The 27263-nt window shown below is 49.6% G+C and overlaps 1 protein-coding gene across 1 annotated transcript in view; it reads right to left on the bottom strand.

Annotated features, from left to right (window-relative positions):
- mrps9 (mitochondrial ribosomal protein S9) overlaps window positions 1-27263 on the bottom strand; it is a 157044-nt gene that overhangs the window by 80903 nt on the left and 48878 nt on the right. The gene's annotated exons all lie outside the window — the stretch shown is intronic.

Raw genomic sequence — 27263 nt, 5'->3', positions numbered from 1 at the left:
GGAAATTTTATACAAATTATTGGTTAATTCACTTGTGTTGGGACTCTGGGGCCTGTGGAACGGATCTGTTCCCTGTAAAACACTATTCATGATGCCCCTTGCTGCTCTTGCTCATGTATTGCTGGTTTGGCCCTTGTTCCGCACTCTAACCAATCACTATTTGTCGATGTACCATTTGTCAATGTACTCGGTCGATTATTCTTTTGTCTACTATGTACGTACTGTGTATGTTTCCTTGAGGGCAGAAAAATACTTTTCGGTATATGTGACAATAAATATCAATCAATCAGTCATTAGCCCAGGGTGTCGCAACACACGTCACATTAATATGAATGATTGGCGGCACTTTGTCACATTTCAAACCACCCACACTGGTGGCTCACTTTTATACTTGGCATACAAGTCGATCTGTGTGTGTGGAGGAATTGTTTGAGGTTTCAAAGATCGATTTATCGCTGACATCTATGGTGATTATGGGAGACTTCAATGGTCACATTGGGCAATCCAAATTTGCAGGAACTTGATTAATTTAATTTAGTTTATTTCTTTCATGGACGTGGGCATCACTCGCAAGGCCAGCATGTGTTTGCCATCCCTAATTGCCCTTGAACTGAATGGTTTCCCAGACAATTTCAGAGGGAAGTTGTCTGGGAAACCAAAGTGTGAGATGGGCTGGAGTCACACATAGGCCAGACTAGGTAAGGATGGCAGATTTCCTTCGCTAAAGGATATGTAGTGAACTGGATGGGTTTTTACAACAATGGTTGTTGGTCATGATTATGGAGACTGGCTTTCAATGTCAGATTTATTAATTGAATTTAAATTCCACCAGTTGCCATGGTAGGATTTGAACCTTTCATAGAATGCCTACAGTACAGAAAGAGGCGCCCTTCAAAAGACCACCCTACCCAGGCACTATTCCCCACCCTGTAACCTTACCCTTAGGGGCAATTTAGCATGTCCAATCCACCTAACCTGCATATCTTTGGACTGTGGGAGGAAACCGGAGCACCCGGAGGAAACCCACGCAGACACGGGGAGAAAGTGGAAACTCCACACAGATTTCCCAAGGTGGGAATCAAACCCGGGTCCCTGGCGCTGTGAGGCAGCAGTGCTAACCACGGTGCCACTCCTTGTCCCTAGAGCAATAGCCTGAGCCTCTGGATTTCTAGTGGCATTACCGTTAATCCATTATATCCTCCTCAAAAGCTATGACAGTAGATATGCAATGATAAACAATTAAATAATTAGTAATTTACAGCAAATATACATTCCTTTGAAGATGAAAAAAGAAATTCAAATAAGGGGCAATTTAGCGTGGCCAATCCACCTATCCTGCACATCTTTGAATTGTGGAGGCAAGACACACGCAAATACATGGAGAATGTGCAAACTCCACACGGACAGTGACCCAGGGCCGGGAGCGAACCCGGGTCCTCGGCGCTGTGATGCATCAGTGCTAACCACTGTGTCGCCCCATTCCTTTGAAGATATAAAAAGATTGAAAAAGCTTCTATATGTAAAGAGGAAGTGATCAGCCAAAGTAAATGTGGGTCCTTTAGAGACAGAGACAGATGAAATTATAATGGAAATGAGGAATAAACAGAGACATCAAACAATGTTGTTTTATCTGTCTCCATCCTAGAAGACATTAAAAATGGAAATAGTGGGGAAATCAAGGGTATAGCGGGAATGAGGCATTTAGAGAAATTAGTATCAGAAAAGTAATGGTAAGCGAGAAATTAATAGGACTAAAAGTTGACAAATCCACTGGACCTGATAGCCCACATCGTGATGTTTTGAAAGGGGTGGCTGTGGAGATGGTGGTTTGATCTTCCAGGGTTCCTCAGATTTGAGGAATTCAAGAAAGGAGGGAGAAAGACAACAAGGAATGATTGGCAGTTCATCTGACAATTACTTATTATTAGGGACATGGTAATAGGGGACGTAAAGTCATAAACAGTTTTAAGGTTAAAACGAGCAAGGTAGATAAAGGAGAAACCAGTAGGTGTAGTGCATTTGGATTTTCAAACAGCATTAGATAAATGCCACAAAATATGTTAGTGCAAAATTAGGGCTCATGGAACGATGGATAATACATGCACTAAGAATTGGTTAATGCGCAGAAAACAGAAGAATGGGATTGAATTAGTCATTTCCAGTTTGGCTGATATTAATTAGTCAGGTAACACAAGAGTCAGTGCTGAGGCATCAAGTATTTATAATCTAGATCGAGGAGGTGGTTTAGGGATAATGCAGGAGAACAGATTTGTGACCTTACTGAATTCAGAATAGGTGCAAAGTGACTTATACCTTTTAAATGGTGTTAAATTCTGTACGATAAACACTTCTGAAGTGCTTTAGGATGCGTTATTAGGTTGAAACTGATTAAATCCATGTTGCTGATGATAGCCATTTGGGAAAGATACAGTGCTCCACTGGGTACAAAAGCAAGAGCCAACACATTCCAGAGGAGGGACGCTCAACCTTTGTGCCAGGGGCCACATTTCAATATTTTTCTCACTCACTGAGCAAATTTTGAAATATATCAGAAATATATCATGCGATTCAGAACAACAACAAATGTCCATTTTTATGAAGCTACAAACAAGATGACTAATTTATTTATTTCACGCCACAGGACTGAACACTGATTCAGTAAGATAGCTGGCATGGTAGCTGCTTACGCAGTGGGTGATGCCTAAATGACCCGACATGCTAAAACATGCATTGGACAAACTACATGGAAAATCAGAGAACAATATCAACTTCCTGGCTGTTTCTCCTGCCAGCAGCCCACCCTGCACCCCCTCAGCAGGCAGCTGCTCCCTTACAACATCTTCCCTCCACTCCCCCCAGCGCACAGTTTCTCCCTTACCATAAAGCCTCATGAAATAGAAAACAGGAGGCCATTCAGCCCTCTGAGTCTGCTCCACCATTCAATAAGATCATGGCTGTGTGGTAAACCACATTATTTCATTATATGTATGGTGTTGTGTTGTACATGCCTGGGCTTGTCCAGGCTGGATCCGCCTGTGGCTCCTCCCCTCGGGCTTCTGTATAAGGGTGGCAAGTCTCTGCCTCTGACCCAGTTCGGGTCCAGAGGCAGGAGGTTTGCTGTTTAATGTATTAAAGCCTCAGTTATGTTCGTCACTCATTGTGTGTTATTGATGGTGTATCAATTTAATGCACTAAACTCCTGAAGATGAACTCATCACTCAATCCTGATCGGTTGGAGCTGGACCCACAGGCAGCCAAAGCTACAGAAACATTTTAACACTGGCTAAGCTGCTTCGAAGCGTACCTCGCATCCTTCAACAAAGACTTCACAGACCTCCAAAAGAAGCAGGTCCTCCACGCACGGGTGAGCCCAAGAGTCTTTCTCGTCATCAGGGACGCCCCCTCGTACGCGGAGGCAATAACGCTGCTAAAAGGACAATACGTGAAATCCGTTAACCAGGTATATGCTAGGCACCTCCTCGCCACGAGACGGCAACTCCCTGGGGATTCACTCGCAGAATTCCTGTGTGCCTTGCGCATCCTCTGCCGGAACTGTGACTGCCGGGCGATATCTGCTACCCAGCACACGGAGCTGCTGATCAGGGACGCTTATGTCGCGGGCATGAGCTCGAACTATATCCACCAACGATTACTAGAAGGGGGGGGGGACACTCGGCCTCCCAGAGACAGTACAACTCTACAACTCGCTGGAGGAGGTGGCCTGCCAGAACATGGGGGCCTACACCTCCAACTGCGCGGCACCCTCGTAGGCGCAACCATCAACCGACCCAGGTGCGACGCAAACCTGCTCCGCGCAGCAGCACGCCAACGCCAGAGGTGCTACTTCTACGGTCAGGGTACTCACCCCAGACATCGCTGCACGGCACAGAAAGCAACTTGTAACAGCTGTGGGAAAAAGGGCCACTTCGCAAAAGCCTGCCAGGCCCGATCCCCCCCCTAAATCTTCTAGGCCCAGCAGCGCTGCCTGCTGCCTGTTTGGGCCGCCACCAGCTAACGTGCCACCCGCCATGTGCGACCAGTGGGTGCCGCCATCTTTAATTTTGGCAGCCACGTGCGACCCACGGGGGCCATCTTGGGCGCCATCGCCGCCGCCACCCGCAACCCATGGGGCCGCCATCTTGGACGCCATCGCCGATGCCACCTGCCACGCATGACTCATAGGGGCCACCATCATGGGACCACACCGCAGCCTCCCGGGAGCCCAGCTCACCTGACCGTACGCTGGCCGCCGCTACATCCGACTGGCCTACCGACCACCTTCCGACGCTCGCCTCAGTCACACTCGACCAGTCCCGGCCGCACCACCTTGCGAAGTCAACGATGACCATCCGGATCAAGGGGCACGGGACGGCCTGCCTTTTCGACTCCGGGAGCACAGACAGCTTCATACACCCAGATACGGCACGGCGTTGCTTCCTCCCCATCCTACCCGTGACCCGGAAAATCTCCCTGTCTTCCGGATCCCACGCAGTAGAAATCTGGGGGTACTGTGTCGCAACCCTTACTGTATAAGGCGTACAGTACACCAACTTTAAGCTCTCATCCTTCCCCATCTGTGCGCTGCCCTATTACTGGGGCTCGAATGCCAGTGCCATCTCCAGAGCCTGACCTTAAAGTTTGGCGGACCCCTGCCCCCCCCTCACCGTCTGTAGCCTCGCGACCCTCAAGGTCGCCCCACCCACCCTCTTCGCAAACCTCACCCCGGACTGTAATCCCGTCGTTACCAGAAGCAGACGCTACAGTGCCCAGGACAGGGCCTTTATCAGGTCGGAGGTCCAGCGACTCCTGCGAGAGGGGATCATTGAGGCTAGTAAGAGCCCCTGGAAAGCCCACGTGGTGGTCGTCAAGACTGAGGAGGAGCACCGGATGGTCATAGATTACAGCCAGACCATTTACCGGTACACGCAGCTCGATGCGTACCCCCTCCCCTGCATATCTGACATGGTCAATCAGATTGCACAGTATCGAGTCTTCTCCAGTCGACTTGAAGTCCGCATACCAGCTCCCTATCCGCCCGGAGGACCGCCAATACACTGCCTTTGAGGCAGATGGCCGCCTCTACCACTTCCTCAGGGCCCCCTTCGGTGTTACCAACGGGGTCTCGGTCTTCCAAAGAGAAATGGACCGAATGGTTGACCAGTATGGGCTGCGGGCCACGTTCCCGTACCTAGACAATGTCACCATTTGCGGCCATGACCAGCAGGGCCATGACGAGAACCTCCGGCGCTTCCTCCACACCGCAAAACTCCTGAACCAAACCAAGAATAGCGAAAAATGAGTCTTGCGCACAACCCGCCTAGCCATCCTCGGCTCTGTCGTGGAACACGGAGTCCTAGGGCCCGACCCCAACCGCATGCGCCCCCTCCTGGAACTCCCCCTCCCTCACTGCCCCAAGACCCTGAAGAGATGCCTGGGGCTCTTCTCATACTATGCCCAGTGGGTCCCCAACTATGCGGCCAAGGCCCGTCCACTGGTCAAATCCACCATTTTTCCCCTGACGGCTGAGGCCCGACTGGCCTTCAATCGCATCAAGGCAGATATTGCCAAAGCCGCGATGCACGCTGTGGACGAGTCCATCCCATTCCAAGTGGAGAGCGATGCGTCGGACTTTGCTCTGGCCGCTACACTCAACCAGGCGGGCAGGCCTGTGGCTTTCTTCTCCCGTACCCTCCACGCCTCTGAAATTCAACATTCCTCCATTGAAAAGGAAACCCAAGCCATTATAGAAGCTGTGAGAAGCTGTTTTTTCCACTTTGTCAAGGCTCGCAACCTGCCTTACTCCATCAAGGAGGTCAGATCCGTGACCAGGAACTGCCAGGTCTGGGCGGAGTGCAAACCGCACTTCTATTGGCCAGACAGAGCACATCTGGATAAAGGCCTCCCGCCCCTTTGAACGCCTCAGCATAGACTTCAAAGGGGCTCCTCCCCTCCACTGACCGTAACGTGTACTTCCTCAACATCGTTGACGAGTACTCAAGATTCCCCTTCACCATCCCCTGCTCTAACATGACCTCTGCCTCCGTTATCAAGGCCCTATACAGTCTTTTCACCCTGTTCGGGTTCCCCGCCTACAGCCACAGTGACAGGGGCTCCTCCCTTATGAGCGACGAGTTGCGTCAGTTCCTGCTCAGCAAAGGCATCGCCTCCAGCAGGACGACTAGCTATAACCCCCGGGGAAACGGACAGATGGAGGGGGAGAACGCGACGGTCTGGAAGGCCGTCCTTCTGGTCCTACGGTCGAGAAGTCTCCCAGTCACGCGCTGGCAGGAGGTACTCCCCGACACGCTCCACTCCATCCGGTCACTCCTATGTACAGCCACGAACGAGACTCCTCATGAACGTATGTTTGCCATTCCCCAAGAAATCCACCTCCGGGGTCTCGGTTCCATCCTGGCAGATCCCAGGGCCCGTCCTTCTCCAGAAGCATGCAAGGAGCCATAAAACCGACCCCCTCGTCGAGAAGGCCCTGCTCCTCCATGCAAACCCCCAATATGCCTACGTGGTACACCGGGACGGGCGGCAGGACACAGTCTCCCTTCGGGATTTGGCGCCTGCAGGTTCCCCGGCGACCATCATCACCAACCCCCATCCTACAGCGTCCCCCCCCCTACCCCTGCCCACCTCCCTCACGAACTGACACCGGCAGGCCCACCGCCGACAAGCACCACCACCTATCCCTTACAGCCAGTCCCCCACTCGCCCCACTGGCAGCCTTTCCCTTATAGCCTGTCCCCCCTCGCCCCACAGGCAGCCTTTCCCTTACAGCCAGTCCCCCACTCGCCCCACTGGCAGCCTTTCCCTTATAGCCTGTCCCCCCTCGCCCCACAGCCAGTCTTTCCCTTACAGCCAGTCCCCCACTCGCCCCACAGGCAGCCTTTCCCTTACAGCCAGTCTCCCACTTGCCCCACAGGCAGCCTTTCCCTTACAGCCTCTCCCCCACTGGCAGCCTTTCCCTTACAGCCTCTCACCCACTCGCCCCACAGGCAGCCTTTCCCTTACAGCCAGTCTCCCACTTGCCCCACAGGCAGCCTTTCCCTTACAGCCAGTCTCCCACTTGCCCCACAGGCAGCCTTTCCCTTACAGCCAGTCTCCCACTTGCCCCACAGGCAGCCTTTCCCTTACAGCCTGTCCCCCACTCGCCCCACAGGCAGCCTTTCCCTTACAGCCTCTCCCCCACTTGCCCCACAGGCAGCCTTTCCCTTACAGCCTTTCCCCCACTCGCCCCACTGGCAGCCTTTCCCTTACAGCCTGTCCCCCATTTGCCCCACAGGCAGCCTTTCCCTTACAGCCCGCTCCCCACTCGCCCTAGACAGCCTTTCCCTTACAGCCTGCTACAGGGCTAAATCGCTGGCTTTGAAAGCAGACCATGGCAGGCCAGCAGCACGGTTCGATTCCCGTAACAGCCTCCCCGAACAGGCACCGGAATGTGGTGACTAGGGGCTTTTCACAGTAACTTCATTTGAAGACTACTTGTGACAATAAGCGATTTTCATTTCATTTCATACAGCCTGCCCCCCACTCGCCCCACAGGCAGCCTTTCCCTTACAGCCTCTCCCCCACTTGCCCCACAGGCAGCCTTTCCCTTACACCCTCTCCCCCACTCACCACCACGCAACTTTTCCCTTACAGCCTCTCCCCCACTCGTCACATAGGCAGCCTTTCCCTTACAGTCTGTCCCCCACTCGCCCCATAGGCAGCCTTTCCCTTACAGCCTGTGCCCCACTCACCCCACAGGCAGCCTTTCCCTTACAGCCTCTCCCCCACTCGTCCTACAGGCAGCCTTTCCCTTACAGCCTGTGCCCCACAGGCAACCTTTCCTTACAGCCTCTCCCCCACTTGCCCCACAGGCAGCCATTCCCTTACAGCCTCTCCCCTACTTGCCCCACAGGCAGCCTTTCCTTTACAGCCTGTCCCCCACTCGTCCCACAGGCAGCCTTTCCCTTACAACCTCTCCCTTACTCACCCCACAGGCAGCCTTTCCCTGACAGCCTGCCCCCCCCCCACAGGCAGCCTTTCCCTTACAGCCTCTCACCCACTCGCCCCCACAGGCAGCCTTTCCCTTATAGCCTCTCACCCACTCGCCCCCACAGGCAGCCTTTCCCTTATAGCCTCTCCCCTACAATCCCCACAGGCAGCTTCTTATTGGACACACAGCAGGCAGGCAGCTCAAATAATCCAGTTGTAGGTCACAATAGATTTGCAGTGTATCCAATTCCACAAACACACCTTGCACATCTGCTTCATCTTCTAATACTAGTACAGCTAAGATCCAGACAATCATAGAATGACGGAGATTAAACCTGCATCTTGGTCGTTGTGATGCTACTCAAATGCTGGATTTGACCAGTTTTTGTGAAGTGGGGAATTTTTCCCATCTAAATAATAATTGGGCAAGTGACATTCATAAACACCATTAAATTCTCCACCATCAATATCCTGCCTGTCACTGTTAACCAGACACTGGTTAACCAGCCACATAAATGTAATGGCTACTAAGTCAGTGTATTCTGTGGCAAGTGGCTCACCTCTAGATGTCCCAAAATGCCTCCATCACCTGTAAGGCTGCAATGTGATAGAATATTCTCTATGGGTACAGCTGAAAGGCTGCTTGTGAAGCCCAACACCACCCAGAAAGAAGCAATCCTGGAGCATTTCACTTTCTCACTTAAACATCCTCTCCTCTCCCTCCACGACTGGTGTTATGTGGCAGTAGCACATACCATTTACAGATCTACAGCAGTAATTCACAGAGGTTTCTTTGGCATGAACTTGGAAATCTGCAACTTCTACCAGCCAGCAGGACAAGGACTGCAGGCTATTGAGAACACCATCACCTGAAAGTTCCTCTCTTCAGTCACACACCATCCTTAGTTGGGCACGCATCAGCATTCCTACATTGTTGCTAAATCAAAATCCTGACATTTCCAAACTGACAGCACATAGAGGCAGTTCGAGGAGGCTGAGCACCACTTTTCAGAGCAGCTATGGTTGAGCAATAAAAGTTGGCCTTGCTAGCAACATTTATACCCCAAGAATGAAAAAAGCTCCCGTCTCTCAAAGTTAACCCTAAAATATAATAAAGGTGGCTGAATTTTATACTGTTTAGCTTTCCATATTTTTTCTGTACTTCAGTGCATATCCTGCTCAAGGGAGGAGTACTTGTGAATGGAGCATTAAAAAAAGTGCGTCAACTCGGCAAAACAACAAATAGCATCTTTAAATGTAAAGAAAAATCTAGAAGGTGCTTCATAGGAGTATTATAAAACTGCCAAACCACACAAGGAGTCATTAGGTAGATGGCCAAAGCTTCAAAGAGGTTATTTTTAAGACATGTCTAAAAGAAGGAAAGCGAGGTAGAAAGGCGTAGGGAGGGCACTCTAGAACTTGGGGCAAAGGCAGATGAAGACACAGCCACTAACGGTAAAGCAATTAAAACTGGGGTGCACTAAAGGCCAGAATTAGAGGAGCGCAAATATCTTGGGGAGGGCTGTGGGGAAAGAGGAAATTACAGAGATAGGGAGTGGCAAGGTCACAGAGGGATTTGAAAATAAGTATCAAAATTTTAAAATCAACGTGTTACATGACCAGAGCCCAAAATAATAAGTAAGCACAGGGATGATAGCAAAATGTAAACTTGCTGCGAGTTAAGACACAGGCAGAGATTTGGATGTCCTCAAGTTTATGGAGGGAAGAATGTGGGAGGCCAGCTAGAGGTGCAGTGAATAGTCAAACTTAAGAGGTAATAATGGCATGAATGAAGATTTCAGCAGCAAATTAGCTGAGGCAGGAATGATGTTGGGTGATGTTACGGAGGTAGAAATAGGTGGTTTTAGGATGACATGAAAGGGAGGTCAGAAGATCATCTCAGGATCAGATGTGACACTAAGGTGGCAAACAGACTGGCTTAATCTCAAAACATTAACTCGGTTTTCTCTCCTTACAGATGCTGCTAGACCTGCTGCATTTTTCCAGCATCCTCTGTTCTTGTTGGCTTAATTTTGCACTGTTTCCAGGGAGAGGGATATAGAGTTTGTAGCTAAGGAGCAGGGAACAAAATTGCTGAAAATGTCTGCTGCTCCAGTACTGGATGTCAGGTAACCAGTCTGATAATCTAGTAACAGTGGAGGAGTCCAGAGGTGGTGGGGATGGAGAGCTGGATATAATCAGCATACATGTGAAAACTAATGCTGTACATTTGGATGATGTTGCAGAGGAACAGCAGGGAGATGGGAAATGTTAGGATCATTGTGGAGACACCGGAGGTGACAGGGAGCTGTAAGAAATGCTACTAAGTGAAGATGTATGTTACTGGACTAGTAATCCAGAAGCCTAGTCTGATGCTCAGAGGACGTAGGTTCAAATTCCACCACAGCAGCTGGTGGAACCAGAGTTCAATTAATAAAACTGCAATTGAAAGCTGGTCTTAGTAGTGATAAACATGAGACTATCAGTGATTGTTGGTTTACTAATGCGCTTTAGGGTAGGAAATCCTACCTGGTCTGGCTACATATGACTCCAGACCCACAACAATGTAGTGGTCTCTTAAATGCCCCCTGGGATGCTCTGTCAAGCTACTCAATTCAAGGGCAACTAGGGGTGGGGAATGAATGCTGGCCTTGCCAATGACATCCACATCCCATGAAAGAATAAAAGAATGATTGGAGCACATCTGGGTGATGGTGGAGGCATTGGAGGAGAATGGTGCGGTCAGCTATGACAAAAGCGACAGACAGATCAAGACGGATGAGGGAAAACATACCTTTGCCACAGTCACATAGGATGCACGTCATAGGTTAGAGACTCATGCAGACATGGGGAGAATGTGCAAACTCCATACGGACAGTGACCCAGGTCTAACCACTGCACCACCATGCCGCCCTATAGGTTACTTTTATAAAAGCTGTTTCAGTACTCTGATGTTGGGGTGAAACTGGGGTAAAAACCTGATTCAATGGATTCAAACACACAGCACTGGGAAAGATAAGAATGGACTTGGACATCAACAGTATGTGACATTACTTTGGAGAGGGAAGGGGAGCCAGAGGTGGGGAGAGTTAGGTGATCAGAAGCTCAATGGAAATAGGATCAAGGGAAGAAGAGGTGGGTCTCTTAGACAAGCTCAGAGAGGGCATGGGAGAGATAGAGAAATTAATGAAATATACGAGTTCAGGGCTTAGGTGGGGGAGGGGAGCATTCAAGGAAGTTCGGCTAGGTGGACCAATGGAAAGGAAGGATGTCGCAGAGGCAGCTATTCAGATTGCCTTGATCAAGTAACAAAGAAGTCCAGGAGTTCCTTAAATTTTTTGGAAGTGAGGTTTAAGTCAAGAAGACAGTCTTCATAGAGGACAAAGAAAAGAAACCAGGAACATCACAGAATTGTTGCAGTGCAGAAGGAGGCCATTCCACCCATCATATCTATACCGGTCTCCGAATAAGCAATTCACCTAATTTATGTTAAAGACCCCCATATCTCTCAAAAACTTCAGCAGTTTTTTTTTTCCATATTCAGGACCAGCTTCCATAACTGCAATTAATAATAAGAGTAATCTTTATTAGTGTCACAAGTAGCCACTGCAATGAAGTTACTGTGAAATCTCCTAGTTGCCACACTAAGGCGCCTGTTCGAGTACACTGAAGGGGAATTCAGAATGTCCAATTCACCTAACAAGCACGTCTTTCAGGATTTGTGGGAAGAAACGTGAATGTCCGGAGGACACCCACGCAGAACAGGGAGAACTTACCAACTGGCACAAACATGAGACAGTTTGGTGGTTGACAAACAACTATGTTTTTTATCTGCTCATATATAGGATCTTTCACATTAGGATCTGACAGCCAAGAATGGTAGGTCACCTTTTCCACCAGACTTGGGTAGATTTAAACTCCAGAATCAGATATTAAGGGGCAACAGTGGACGCAGACTGTTCTTCAAAAGGGCAGCACGGTAGCATTGTGGATAGCACAATTGCTTCACAGCTCCAGGGTCCCAGGTTCGATTCCGGCTTGGGTCGCTGTCTGTGCGGAGTCTGCACATCCTCCCCGTGTGTGCGTGGGTTTCCTCCGGGTGCTCCGGTTTCCTCCCACAGTCCAAAGATGTGCAGGTTAGGTGGATTGGCCATGATAAATTGCCCTTTAGTATCCAAAATTGCCCTTAGTGTTGGGTGGGGTTACTGGGTTATGGGGATAGGGTGGAGGTGTGGACCTTGGGTAGGGTGCTCTTTCCAAGAGCCGGTGCAGACCCGATGGGCCGAATGGCCTCCTTCTGCACTGTAAATTCTATGAAATCTATGAAAAGGCTTAATCTAAGTTTGCTTCTTTTATATAAAAATTTCAGGGGAAAAATGTGTTCAATGTACAGAAGTAGATGTGGATTGTTTTTTCCAATGTATTCCTAATATGCCATTTCAAGAACAGGTGAATAAGCCGTAATTGAACCATGCAAATGACAGATGGTTACTTGATCTATTCCTTCCCCCATTTATAACACAACATCTACTAGCAGTAACACAAATTCCAAAATCTCAGCATGAGACTGTCAACAGTTTTTCTCATGGAAGAGCACAAGAAATTATTCCTGGAGAGACTTTGCAGTCAGTCATTCATTGCAAATCTTACTCCAGACAGTTGATGGCTAAGCTAGTGACTTGTGTAAAAAATGACACTCTATTCCTTCCATTTTATATTCTGCTATAGGAGCTGAAAGCAGAGGAATTCCTAATTACAGACAAAAAACAATGTAAACAAGACAATGTTACAAGACCCATCAGTATAGCCGAGTGTAAGGTCTCATGCTCCAGAATTACTTGCATAAATCCACCCTCGCTTCATTCAAACACACTCTTTAACCAATTGAATGTCACTTCTTTTGTCTACCTCTTCACAAACCTACTTCTTTGGCTCAGCATCCATAAATTTCATATTCTGCCTCTGAAGCAACCTGGGATGCTTCTCCCATCAAAAGATTAAAGTTCCAGTTGATACTTTCACCGACCATTACCCTTAAATGGCAAGTTGTGCCAGAGAACTGGCGAGCTGTAATACCTCCATTTAAAAAGGGAGAAATCAGCTAAAGATGCACTAGGTGGGCTAACATGGGAAGCTTCTGGAGGACATATTGGAAAAAAATTATCATTCACCTAAACAGGAAGAGACAAATAAAAAGATACCTGCAGAATTTGTAAAATGCAAGTCATACCGTACAACTTTAATGGAATGTTTTGAAGAAACAGTCTGCATTGATTAAAGAAACACTAAGGATGCTCTATATGCATTTTTAAAAGACTGATAAAATGCCACACTGAAGGTTATTTAATAAAATGAAGGCTTATTTTAAAAGTGAGTGGGGCAGGATTGACATGTAGTTGGCTAAAAGTGCTTGACCCTAGCAGGGCTAGCACTGATCAGCTCTTGCCAGCTCCCAGGCTGTTCAAAAGAACCATCACAGGTTCTCTCGCCACCTTGGACAAGGGTTTACAGATCCTAGCCACTGAATTGACAGGGAGGGATGCCCATAAAATTCTCAGGTGGCCTTCTCGCCATTGTTTCCCCCAGCCTGCCCACAATGTTACAGGAGGTCGGCAAGGCCTAGGTCCCACCTGCCCGTACCTAAATGGAGGCTCTTTACATGGCCAACTAATGATCTCCCATCCTGCCCCAACATTTACTGGTTCTTACCTCTATCTTGGCTCCGGGACCAACTCGTGGGACTACTAGCATTCCCAGCAGTGACACTCGCTCCCGATGGCGCTGCTGGAACTACAGAGCTGCCACCAATCAGATTGGCATCTCTGAGGTGGAGCTTCCTCCAGAGTAAGGGCAGAAGGTGGCTGAGGGGTAGCCAGCATCAACAGGGATGCATACTCCGTTGATTTTTCAGATGACAGGCTACGAACCCAGGTCACCTGTTAAATTCTGCCCCAAGAAACTGATATCCCATTTCTATTCCAGCGACTTCTCTCTTTCTCCTACCTAGGACCTTGACATCCTTCCTAAAATGTGTGGCACCTAAAATTGGATGCAACACACCAGTAGCAGTCTAAGCAGTGATTTTTGAAGATTTAGCATAATGTTAGTGCTGAGGACCCAGGTTCAATCCTGTCCCTGGGTCACTGTCCGTGTAGAGTTTGCACATTCTCCCCGTATCTGCATGGGTCTCACTCCCACAACCCAAAGATGTGCAGGGTAGGTGAATTGGCCACGCTAAATTGCCCCTTAATTGGAAAAAAAGAATTGGGTACACTAAATTAAAAAAATATTGAACATAATGTCCTGGCTTCTTTATTCTGTACCTCTATTTATAAAGACCATAAGGCAGAGGAGCAGAATTAGGCCACTTGGCCCATCGAGTCTGCACCGTCATTCAATCATGGCTGATATTTTTCTTGGCCCCATTCTCCTGCCTTCTCCACATAACCCCTGATCCCTTTATTATTCAAGAACCTATCTATCTCTGTCTTAAAGACACTCAGTGATTTGGCCTCCACAGCCTTCTGCGGCAAAGCGTTCCACAGATTCATCACCTTCTGGCTGAAGAAATTCCTCCTCATCTCGGTTTTAAAGGATTGTCCCTTTAGTCTGAGATTGTGACCTCTGGTTCTAGTTTTTCCTACAAGTACAAACATCCTTTTCATGTTCACTCTATCCAGGTTGTTCTGCATCCTACAAGTTTCAATAAAATCCCCCTCATCCTTCTAAACTCCAATGAGTACAGACCCAGAGTCCTCAACCGTTCCTCATATGACAAGCTCTTCATTCCAGGGATCATTCTTGTGAACCTCCTCTGGACCCTCTCCAAGGCCAGCACATCCTTCCTTAGATACGGGGCCCAAAATTGCTCAAAACGCTCCAAATAGGGTTTGACCAGAGCCTTATGCAGCTTCAATGTTTCAATCCAAGATGACGCCGGGGCATGGCGGCTCTCTGCGAGCTCTCTCAACCAGACCCCTTTCTTTTCTCTCCTATCACCAAACTACTAAAACTCTTTTCCACTTCATATAAAATTACGCCCTGTGCTGCTCTTGTTTGGCCTTGTTCCGCACTGTAACCAATCACTATTTGTTGATGCACCACGGTCAATGTACTCTGTCGATTATTCTTTTGTCTACGTACGTAGACAAATACTTTTAGTATTTAGTAGCCGCAGAAAAATACTTTTCACTGTACTTCGGTACATGTGACAATAAATATCAATCATTCTCAGAAGTACATCCCTGCTCTTTTATTGTAGCCCTCTCGACATGAATGCTAACATTGCCTTCCTCTTCACCTTCCTAACTGCCCACTGAGCCTGCAAGTTAACCTTAAGAAAATCGTGAACAATCACTCCCAAGTCCTTTTGTGCTTCTGGTTTCCTAAGCATTTCCCCATTTAGATCCATAAAGCCATGGATCCTGTAAGTTTGTGTACAGGCCTCAACTTGCCCTGCCACCTTCATAAGATTTGCGTACTTACACCACCAAGTTCCTGCAGCCCATTGGAAATTTACCATTTAATTGCTTCCCTTTATTCGTCTTGTAAACCACATAATTTTCAGCCTTAAATTGCACCTGCAATGTCTACCCATTTTGCCTGTCCGTCCATGTCCTCCTGGAGTCTTTTGGTTTTCCCACTGTTCACCACATTTTGGAGTTTCTGTTCGTCTGCAAATTTAGAGATTATATCGTATACTGTATACCAACTTCAAGCCATTCATATATAATTGAAAGAACGCAGTGGTCCCAAAACCAACCCGAGGACACAAACTTCAACTAAAGCAAAATACTATAGATGCTGGAAATCTGCAATAAAGTCAGAAAATGTTGTAAATACTCAAGCATCTGTGAAAAAATCCAATTACCGTTGTAGGTTGATGACCTGAGCTCTGATGCAAGATTACTGATCTGAAACGTTAACAGTTTCCCTCTTCATAGATACTGCCTAGTTTCATTTCAGCATTTTCTGTGTATGTTACTTTATACTTCATAATCTTTATTAGTCTCACAAGTAGGCTTATATTAACACTGCAATGGAGTTACTGTGAAAAGCCCCTAGTCACCACACTCCGGCGCCTGTTCGGGTATACCAATAAGAATTCAGAATGTCCAATTCACCTAACAAGCACATCTTTCGGGACTTGTGGGAGGAAACCGGAGCATCCGAAGGAAACCCATGCAGATGGGGGGGGGGGGGGGGGGGGGGGGGGGGGAGAGAAGAGAAGAGATCGAGATCCGTGGAGGTTTGGAAGGTCGAGGGCAAAGGAATTCTCTTACTGCCCCCATGTGCATAGGGTGTATTCTAGGATTCATTTTTTCATGGTTGTCAAGACGCTGCTGGCGGGCGCTGTCGACTCGAGGTACTCGGCGGACGTGGTTTCAGACCACACGCCACACTGGGTGGAATTGCAAGTGGACCGAACCCCAGCGCCTGCAGTGGAGATTGGACGTAGGGTTGTTAGCGGATGCGGTGTGCGCAAGTGGGTGAGGGACGCCATTCGGTGATACGTGGAACTGAACAATACGGGTGAGGTCTCGGCTGCTATGGGAGGCACTCAAGGCAGTGATTGGGGGGGGGGGTTCATATCAATCCCTATCGATAGGGATAAGGTGAACGAGCAGAAATGACAAGGTTGGTGGATGAGATTCTGTGGGTGGGCAGGAGGTATTCGGAGGTCCAGGAGGCGGGGTTGTTGAAGGAGAGATAGAAGTTCCAGATGGAGTTCTGGTTGGTGTCCACGGGGAAGGCAGTAGGGCAGTTGCGGAGGACCAGAGGGGCAGTGTATAACTTTGAAAAGAAGGAGAGTAGGATGCTGGCCCACCAACTCAAGAAGTAGGAGGCAACGAGGGAGGGTGAAGGACGGGAGGGGAAGAGTGGTATTGGACCTGGTGGGGGTGAATGGGGTATTTGAGTTCTACAGGAGGCTTTATGAATCGGAGACCCCAGCCAGGTGAGAGGGAATGCTGCGGTTCCTGGATGGGTTGGGAGTTCCCCAAGGTGGAGGAGGACCTGTTGGAGGGGCTGGGGGCCCCCATTGAACTGGTAGAGGAAACGGAGGACATGGGGATGATGAACACAGGGAAAGCCCCGAGCCCAGATTGGTTTCCTGTAGAATTTTATAAGACGTTTGGGGAGTGGGGGGGACCGGAGGCCCCTGCTGGCGAGGGCATATAATGAGGCGAGGGAAAAGGGGGAGCTCCCCCCTACATTATCGCAGGTGTCCATATTCCTAATACCAAAGAAGGATAAAGATCCCGAGCAGTGTGGGTTCTATCGTCTGATATCGTAACTAAATGTGGATGCCAAATTGCTGGCAAAGATCCTGGCCTCACGAATTGAGGACTGTGTACCTGGGATGATAGGGGAAGATCAGACGGGGTTTGTAAAGGGGAGGCAACTGTTGGCGAATGTTAGGAGATTACTAAATGTGATAATGATCCCCTGGAGGAACTGGACCCTGAGGTGACAGCAGCAATGGATGCAGAGAAGGCTTCTGTTCGGGTGGAATGGGAGTACTTGTGGGAAGTGTTAAAACGGTTTGGGTTCGGGTAGGGATTTGTAGACTGGATCAGTTTGTTGTACAGGGTGGCGGTAGCGAGCATGCAGATGAACAGCGGTTGCTTGGAGTACTTGGCTGCACCGTGGGGCAAGGCAGGGGTGCCCACTTTCCCCGTGCTTTTTGCCTTGGCAATAGAACCATTGACAATGGCGCTTAGAGCATCGAGGAGCTGGAAAGGAAATGCATGAAAGGGGAGGGGAGGTCGAGCAGAGTCTCGTTATATGCAGACCACCTGTGGATTTATATTTCAGACCCAGTGGGAAGCATTGAGGGAATTCGGAGTATTTTGGAGGAGTTCGGCCAGTTTTCCAGATATAAGCTAAACATGGGGAAGAATGAGGTCTTCCCGACTGAGGCCAGTGCGCAGGAGAGGAGGTTGGTTGAGCTGCTGTTCAAGGTGGTCGGGGCGAACTTCAGATATTTGGGTATCAAGGTGGCGCAGGGATGGGATCAGCTGCACAAGTTGAATCTGGAGGGATTGATGTAACAGATGAGGAGGGATTTTAAGAGGTAGGATGTGCTGCCATTATAATAATAATCTTTATCGTCACAAATAGGCTTACATTAACACTGCAATGATGTTACTCTGAAAAGCCCCTAACTGCACGTCTTTGGACTGAGGGAGGAAACCGGAGCACCCGGAGGAAACCCACGCAGACACTGGGAGAAAGTGCAAACTTCACAGTCACCGGAGGCCGGAATTGAACCCAGGATCCTGGTATTGAGTCAGCAGTGCTAACCACTGTGCCACCATGCCGCTCCAATAGGGCTCTGTCCTGATGTGTTTGGGAGGACAGACAGGCTGCAGCTGCCCCTGTTACGGGTCTCCGTAATATTCAAAGAGGGCTTGAAGGCCTCACACAGCAAAACCCCTCAACCTCCCGGCCCAGGGGCGACCCCTGGTCTAGAACGCTTCATCCTCCAAAATCACTGGGCCAGCAGCTCCAGTGCCCTTGTGCTACATGCCGGAAAATGGAAATAGCTACTCACCTCCTCATTTCCCCTCGATTGTCATTGTGCCAGCTACCCGTTTTTTGGGTTTTTAAAAAAAAAAGATTACCAAACACCCACGTGATGTCTCGCTAGGGAGTCAGTTAATTCACGGGAGGCCGTTGCATTCGATTTCAATCGCGCTAATGAGATTGAAATGAGGGCTATGATATTCTCATCATGCTTGGACGGGATGCAGAACTTGAAATCGGAAGCCGGCAAGGTAAATTGCCAATTGGTTCGGTTTTGGCCTTACCTGCTATTTACCCGGTGTACCCAGATCTGCAGTGGGCATAACACGGTGGTTAAATCTTGCCCTAAGATGCTGAGGAATCCTGAATTAGGCACATGTGTCACTGAGGATCGTAGGAGATTACACTGATAGGGAGCATGTAGGGATTTGAAAACAGGTGAGATTTTAAAAATTAAGGTACTCTTTAGTTGGCAACCAATGCAGGTCAGCGAGCACAGGGGTCACAGTTGAAGCTGGAACGAAGTGCAAGTTACCTCACAAGCAATTTGGATAACCACTTTTAAGAAGGGACAAATGTAAGGAGGCCTGTAAGGAGTGGCTGAATTATCAAGCTTAGAGCTATTAGCTGCACAGTTGAAGGTTTCAGCAGCAGATGAGATGAGGCAAATGCAGAGGCAAAATTGTGGAGGTGGAAATGGTGGTCTTAATGATGTTAGAAGTTCGCCATGGGGTCAATTAGAACAGCCTAGTTCAGGCTCAATTTTAGGGGGAGATCAGTTTTACCCATTTAGTCCTGGATGTCAGAAAAGCAATGACAATTCGGAGGGGAATTGGTGTTGGAGATGATGCAGTCATTTGAAAGGAGGTCATAAGTGATTTACAGCACAGAAAGGGCCCTTCAGTCCATTGCGTCTGCAACGGTTAAAAACAACCACCTAACTATTCTAATCCCATTTTCTAGTACTTGGCCTATATTATCACAAGTGCACATCTAAACACTTATTAAATGTTATGATGGTCTCTGCCTCCACCACTCCACCATCCTGTCAGGCAGTGAATCCCAGGCTCCCTCCACCCTCTGGGTAAAAAGGTTTTTCCTCACATCTCCTCTAGACCTCCTGCCCTCCACCAAGGAGAAAAGCTTCTCCCTGTCTACTCTATCTATGCCCTTATACATCCGAATCATGTACTGCCCCCATCTCTGTTCCAAGGAAAACAACCCCAGTCTAACCAATCTCTCTTCACAGCTAAAACTCTCCAGCCCAGGCAACGTCCTGGTAAATCTCCTCTGCACCCTTTCCAATGCTATCACATTCCTCCTATAATGTGGATTCCAGGGGCGTCATTCTCCGACCCCCTGCCGGGTTGGAGAATCGCCGGGGGCTGCCGTGAATCCCGCCCTCGCCGGTTGCCGAAGTCTCCGGTACCGGATATTCGGCGGGGGCGGGAATCGGGCCGCGCCGGTTGGCGGGTCCCCCCGCTCGATTCTCCTGCCCGGATGGGCCGAAGTCCCGCTGATAAATTGCCTGTCCCGCCGGCGTGGATTAAACCACCTTTTGAACGGCGGGACAAGGCGGCGTGGGTGGGCTCCGGGGTCCTGGGAGGGGCGCGGGGCGATCTGGCCCCGGGGGGTGCCTCCACGGTGGCCTGGCCCGCGATCGGGGCCCACCGATCCGCGGGCGGGCCTGTGCCGTGGGGGCACTCTTTCCCTTCCGCCCCTGCCACGGTCTCCACCATGGCGGAGGCGGAAGAGATTCCCTCCACTGCGCATGCGTGGGAAGCGGTCAGCGGCCGCTGACACTCCCGCGCATGCGCCGCCTGGAGATGTCATTTTCGCGCCAGCTGGCGGGGCAACAAAGGCCATTTCCTCCAGCTGATGGGGCGGAAATTCTTCCGGCGTCGGCCGAGCCCCTCAATGTTGGGGCTCGGCCCCCAAAGATGCGGAGCATTCTGCACCTTTGGGGCGGCGCGATGCCCGTCTGATTGGCGCCGTTTTGGGCGCCAGTCGGCGGACATCGCGCCGTTTCGGGAGAATTTCGCCCCAGAACTGCACACAATACTCTAGCTGTGGCCTAACCAACGTTTTATACAGTTCCAGCATAACCTACTTGCTCTTAAAACTCTATGCCTTGGCTAATAGAGACCATATGCCTTCTTAACCACTGTATCCATCTGCCCTGCTACTTTAAGGGACCGGTGTACATGCACACCAAGGTCTCTCTGATCCTTGGTGCTCCAAGGGTACTGTCATTCATTATGTATTCCCTTGCCTCGTCTGCCTGTCCAAGTGCATCAACACAATATTTCTCCGGATTGTAATCCATTTGCCACTGATCTACCCGTCTATTATCCTCCTGCAATCTAAGGCCATCATCCTCAGTATTTACCACCTCATCAATTTTCATATCATCTGCAAACATATTGATCAACCCTCCTACATTCCTATCTAAATCATTGATGTAAACCACAAACAGCAAGAGCCCCAACACTGATCCCTGCGGGACCCCATTGGATATAGGCTTCCAGTCAGAAAAACACCCCTCGACCATTACCCTCTGCTTCCTGCCACTCAGCCAATTTTGGATCCATTTGCCAAATTTCATTGGATCCCATGGGCTCTTAACCTTTGCCATCAGTCTCCTATGTGGGACATTATCAAAAGCCTTGCCGAAGTCCAAGTAGACAATGTCAAATGCGTTGGCCTCATGTTCACACCTGGTCACTTCTTTGAAACATTCAATCAAGTTGGTCAGACATGATATCCCCTTAACAAAACCATGCTGGGACTTCCGGGTGCGGCGATGACCAGCTAAGTCGCACGTTTCGGCAGCTCCCGGTGGAACGGACTTTTGGGCTCTTGATAGGAGCCCCAACGGCAATTTTAACGGCTAAAAACACCGTGCGGTAAACCAGAAGGGAATTCCCCCTGGACACGGATGGAAAAAGGAGAGGAAAGTGGCCGGATTGCAGCGGATCCTTTGGAACAGCGGCAAGGAAGGCAAGCAAAAACCAAGATGGCGTCTGAAGGTGGCAGTTTCACATGGGGCCCTGAACAACAAGAGTTCTTGAAATGCTGCGTGGAAGAGATAAAAAAGGAAATGAAGAAAGAGCTGTTGGCCCCGATACTACAGGCGATCGAAGGGCTAAAGGAGGAACAAAAGACCCAGGAGCGGGAGCTTCGGGTCGTGAAGGCAAAGGCAGCCGAGAATGAGGACGATATACAGGGCCTGGTGGTGAAGACGGAGATACAGGAGGCACATCAGAAAAGATGTGTGGGGAGGTTGGAGGCACTGGAAAACAACGCAAGGAGGAACAACCTGAGGATTCTTGGTCTTCCTGAAGGTGTGGAGGGAGCGGACGTCGGGGCATATGTGAGCACGATGCTGCACTCGTTAATGGGAGCGGAGGCCCCGGCGGGTCCGTTGGAAGTGGAGGGAGCATACCGAGTTATGGCGCGAGGACCGAGAGCAGGAGAAACTCCCAGAGCCATAGTGGTGAGATTCCTCCGTTTTAAGGATAGAGAAATGGTCCTTAGATGGGCGAAGAAAACTCGGAGCAGTAAATGGGAGAACGCGGTGATCCGCGTTTATCAAGACTGGAGTGCGGAGGTGGCGAGAAGGAGGGCAAGCTTTAATCGGGCCAAGGCGGTGCTTCATAAAAGGAAGATAAAATTTGGAATGCTGCAACCGGCAAGACTGTGGGTCACATATCAAGGGAGGCACCACATCTTTGAGACGGCGGATGAAGCGTGGACTTTTATTGTAGAAGAAAAACTGGAATGAGTGGATTATTAAAAAGAACGTTTGGACAAAGTGGTGGGGCGAAGAGGGGTTTTATGTTCTAATCCTGCGGTGTGGTAACTTTTCTCTCTCCCACAGGGGGTGATGGGGGGAGGTGGGGAGGGAGAGGAGATGGGGCGTTGGCCAGGGGGGGCGGGGCCAAGGGAGAAGCGCGGGCTTGGCTCCCGCGCTATGATAATTATGGCGGGAATAGAGAAGCAGGAAGGAGGGGGCGTCGCACGGTGCGAGCCGTGGTCACGGGGGGAAGCCGAGGTCAGCCAGAGTTTGCTGACTTCTGGAAGCAACATGGGGGGAGTAATTACGCTAGCGGGGGGGGGGGTGGGAGGGGGGGGAATTACTGGGTTGCTGCTGCTGGGGAAAGGGGGGGAGCGGGTACGGGAGAGGATGGGCGGGGGGGCACCGCCTGGGGGAGATACAGCTGCGTGGGAACTGGGTGAGAAGCTGGAAAAAGATGATGGCTAATCGGCAAGGGGGGGGGGGGGGGGGGGGTGGGAAGCCCCCCAACTCGGCTGATCACGTGGAACGTGAGAGGGCTCAACGGGCCGATAAAGAGGGCACGGGTACTCGCACACCTTAAGAAACTTAAAGCAGATGTGGTTATGTTACAGGAAACGCACCTGAAACTGATAGACCAGGTAAGGCTGCGCAAAGGATGGGTGGGGCAGGTGTTCCATTCGGGGCTAGATGCGAAAAACAGGGGGTTGGCTATATTAGTGGGGAAGCGGGTAATGTTCGAGGCAAAGACTATAGTGGCGGATAACGGGGGCAGATACGTGATGGTGAGTGGCAAACTACAGGGAGAGACGGTGGTTTTGGTAAACGTGTATGCCCCGAATTGGGATGATGCCAATTTTATGAGGCGGATGCTAGGACGCATTCCGGACCTAGAGACGGGAAAGCTGATAATGGGGAGAGACTTTAACACGGTGTTGGAACCAGGGCTGGATAGGTCAAAGTCCAGGACTGGAAGGAGGCCGGCAGCAGCCAAGGTGCTTAAAGATTTTATGGAGCAGATGGGAGGTGTGGACCCGTGGAGATTCAGTAGACCTAGGAGTAAGGAGTTCTCGTTTTTCTCCTATGTCCATAAAGTCTATTCGCGCATAGACTTTTTTGTGCTGGGTAGGGCATTGATCCCGAAGGTGAGGGGAACGGAGTATACGGCTATAGCCATTTCGGATCATGCCCCACACTGGGTGGACTTGGAGATAGGGGAGGAAACAGGAGGGCGCCCACCCTGGAGAATGGACATGGGACTAATTGCAGATGAGGGTGTGTCTCTAAGGGTGAGGGGGTGCATTGAAAAGTACTTGGAACTCAATGATAATGGGGAGGTCCAGGTGGGAGTGGTCTGGGAGGCGTTGAAGGCGGTGGTTAGGGGGGAGCTGATATCAATAAGGGCACATAAAGGGAAGCAGGAGAGTAAGGAACGGGAGCGGTTGCTGCAAGAACTTTTGAGGGTGGACAGACAATATGCGGAAGCACCGGAGGAGGGATTGTACAGGGAAAGGCAAAGGCTGCATGTGGAATTTGACTTGCTGACTACAAGCACTGCAGAGGCACAATGGAGGAAGGCACAGGGTGTACAGTATGAATATGGGGAGAAGGCGAGCAGATTGCTGGCACACCAATTGAGGAAAAGGGGGGCAGCGAGGGAAATAGGGGGAGTGAGGGACGAGGAAGGAGAAATGGAGCGGGGAGCGGAGAGAGTGAATGAAGTGTTCAAGACATTTTATAAAAAATTATATGAAGCTCAACCCCCAGATGGGAGGGAGAGAATGATGGACTTTTTGGATCGGCTGGAAATTCCCAAGGTGAAAGAGCAGGAAAGGGTGGGACTGGGAGCACAGATCGAGGTAGAAGAAGTGGTGAAAGGAATTAGGAGCATGCAGACGGGAAAGGCCCCGGGACCGGACGGATTCCCAGTCGAATTCTATAGAAAATATTTGGACTTGCTCGCCCCGGTACTGACGAGGACCTTTAATGAGGCAAAGGAAAGGGGACAACTGCCCCCGACTATGTCTGAAGCAACGATATCGCTTCTCTTAAAGAAGGAAAAGGACCGGCTACAATGCGGGTCCTACAGACCAATTTCCCTCCTAAATGTGGATGCCAAGGTCCTGGCCAAGGTAATGGCAATGAGAATAGAGGAATGTGTCCCGGGGGTGGTTCACGAGGACCAAACTGGGTTTGTGAAGGGGAGACAGCTGAACACGAATATACGGAGGCTGTTAGGGGTAATGATGATGGCCCCACCAGAGGGTGAAACAGAGATAGTAGTGGCGATGGATGCCGAGAAAGCATTTGATAGAGTGGAATGGGATTATTTGTGACAGGTGTTGAGGAGATTTGGTTTTGGAGAGGGGTATGTTAGATGGGTACAGCTACTGTATAGGGCCCCAGTGGCGAGTGTGGTCACGAATGGACGGGGATCGGCATATTTTCGGCTCCATAGAGGGACAAGGCAGGGATGCCCTCTGTCCCCATTACTGTTTGCACTGGCGATTGAGCCCCTGGCGATAGCGCTGAGGGGTTCCAAGAAGTGGAGGGGAGTACTTAGGGGAGGAGAAGAACACCGGGTATCTTTGTATGCGGACGATTTGCTACTATATGTGGCGGATCCGGCGGAGGGGATGCCAGAAATAATGCGGATACTTGGGGAGTTTGGGGATTTTTCAGGGTATAAATTGAACATGGGGAAGAGTGAGCTGTTTGTGGTGCATCCAGGGGAGCAGAGTAGAGAAATAGAGGACCTACCGTTGAGGATGATAACAAGAGACTTTCGTTACCTGGGGATCCAGATAGCTAAGAATTGGGGCACATTGCACAGGTTAAATTTAACGCGGTTGGTGGAACAGATGGAGGAAGATTTCAAGAGATGGGATATGGTAGCCCTGTCAATGGCAGGGAGGGTGCAGGCGGTTAAGATGGTGGTCCTCCCGAGATTCCTCTTTGTGTTTCAGTGCCTCCCGGTGGTGATCACGAAGGCTTTTTTTAAAAGGATTGAAAAGAGCATCATGGGTTTTGTTTGGGCCGGGAAGACCCCGAGAGTGAGGAAGGGATTCTTACAGCGTAGTAGGGATAGGGGGGGGGCTGGCACTACCGAGCCTAAGTGAGTACTATTGGGCCGCTAATATTTCAATGGTGAGTAAATGGATGGGAGAGGAGGAGGGAGCGGCGTGGAAGAGATTAGAGAGGGCGTCCTGTAGGGGGACTAGCCTGCAGGCTATGGTGACAGCCCCATTGCCGTTCTCACCGAGGAACTACACCACAAGCCCGGTGGTGGTAGCTACACTGAAGATTTGGGGACAGTGGAGACGGCACAGGGGAAAGACTGGAGCCTTGGGGGGGTCCCCGATAAGAAACAACCACAGGTTTGCCCCGGGGGGAATGGATGGGGGATATGGAATGTGGCAAAGAGCAGGAATATCGCAACTGAAAGATCTATTTGTGGATGGGAAGTTCGCGAGTCTGGGAGCGCTGACCGAGAAATATGGGTTGCCCCAAGGGAATGCATTCAGGTATATGCAACTGAGGGCTTTTGCGAGGCAACAGGTGAGGGAATTTCCGCAGCTCCCGACACAAGAGGTGCAGGACAGAGTGATCTCAAAGACATGGGTGGGGGATGGTAAGGTGTCAGATATATATAGGGAAATGAGGGACGAAGGGGAGACTATGGTAGATGAACTAAAAGGGAAATGGGAAGAAGAGCTGGGGGAAGAGATCGAGGAGGGGCTGTGGGCGGATGCCCTAAGTATGGTAAACTCGTCGTCCTCGTGTGCCAGGCTAAGCCTGATTCAGTTTAAGGTATTACACAGGGCGCATATGACTGGAGCGCGGCTCAGTAAATTTTTTGGGGTGGAGGATAGGTGTGCGAGGTGCTCGAGAAGCCCAGCGAATCATACCCATATGTTTTGGTCATGCCCGGCACTACGGGGGTTTTGGATGGGGGTGACAAAGGTGCTTTCAAAAGTAGTGGGGGTCCGGGTCGAACCAAGCTGGGGGTTGGCTATATTTGGGGTTGCACAAGAGCCGGGAGTGCAGGAGGCGAGAGAGGCCGATGTTTTGGCCTTTGCGTCCCTAGTAGCCCGGCGCAGGATATTGCTAATGTGGAAAGAAGCCAAGCCCCCGGGGGTGGAGACCTGGATAAATGACATGGCAGGGTTTATAAAGCTAGAGCGGATTAAGTTCGTCCTAAGGGGGTCGGCTCAAGGGTTCACCAGGCGGTGGCAACCGTTCGTCGAATACCTTGCGGATAGATAGATGGAAAGGGAAAAAGAAGGCAGCAGCAGCAGCCCAGGATTTGGGGGGGGGTGTAACTTGTGACAAGGCAGTTGCCAATTAGGGCTAGTTTTCATTTTTGTTATTTAATATTTATTCATTTTTTGTTTTTTGTTTATATAAAATAGGTCATTGTTATTTGTGCTGTTATAATATTGTGTAAAGGATGCACAATGTACTGTGTTGGTTGACCAAAAATTTTCAATAAAATATTTATTAAAAAAAAAAACCATGCTGACTGTTCTTGATTAATCCCTGCCTCTCCAAATGTAGATTAATTCGGTCTTTCAGAATTGCTTCCAATAGAAAGAGTCCATAAGTCTCTCGAATTTGTTGTTGGAGGTGATGACAGGAGAAATAGAAGATAACAATTTGCAATATGAAAAAGCTAGGGTTAACTTACATTCCAGGAAGATTCTGGAATATTGAGCTACCCTTACAGATCAGAGCTGTACCTGACATTGCTTTGTTCTACTCAAGCTTCTCCTCATAAATGCAAACAACTATGGCATTGAGAGGGTTGCCTTAAATGCCATTGGAAACATTACAACATCTTCCTATAATTGTAACAAAATTCAAGGAATACACCAAAGCACTTTACTAAAATTTCAATTAAATCCCCCAAGGCAATGAATCTATATACCCACAGTATTTTGCGCCAAACCACTCA

Source organism: Scyliorhinus torazame, chromosome 15 (genome assembly GCF_047496885.1).
Source record: "Scyliorhinus torazame isolate Kashiwa2021f chromosome 15, sScyTor2.1, whole genome shotgun sequence".
NCBI lineage: Eukaryota > Metazoa > Chordata > Chondrichthyes > Carcharhiniformes > Scyliorhinidae > Scyliorhinus > Scyliorhinus torazame.
Note: the sequence above shows the minus strand (reverse complement) of the source record. Positions and strands in the feature narration are given on the sequence as shown.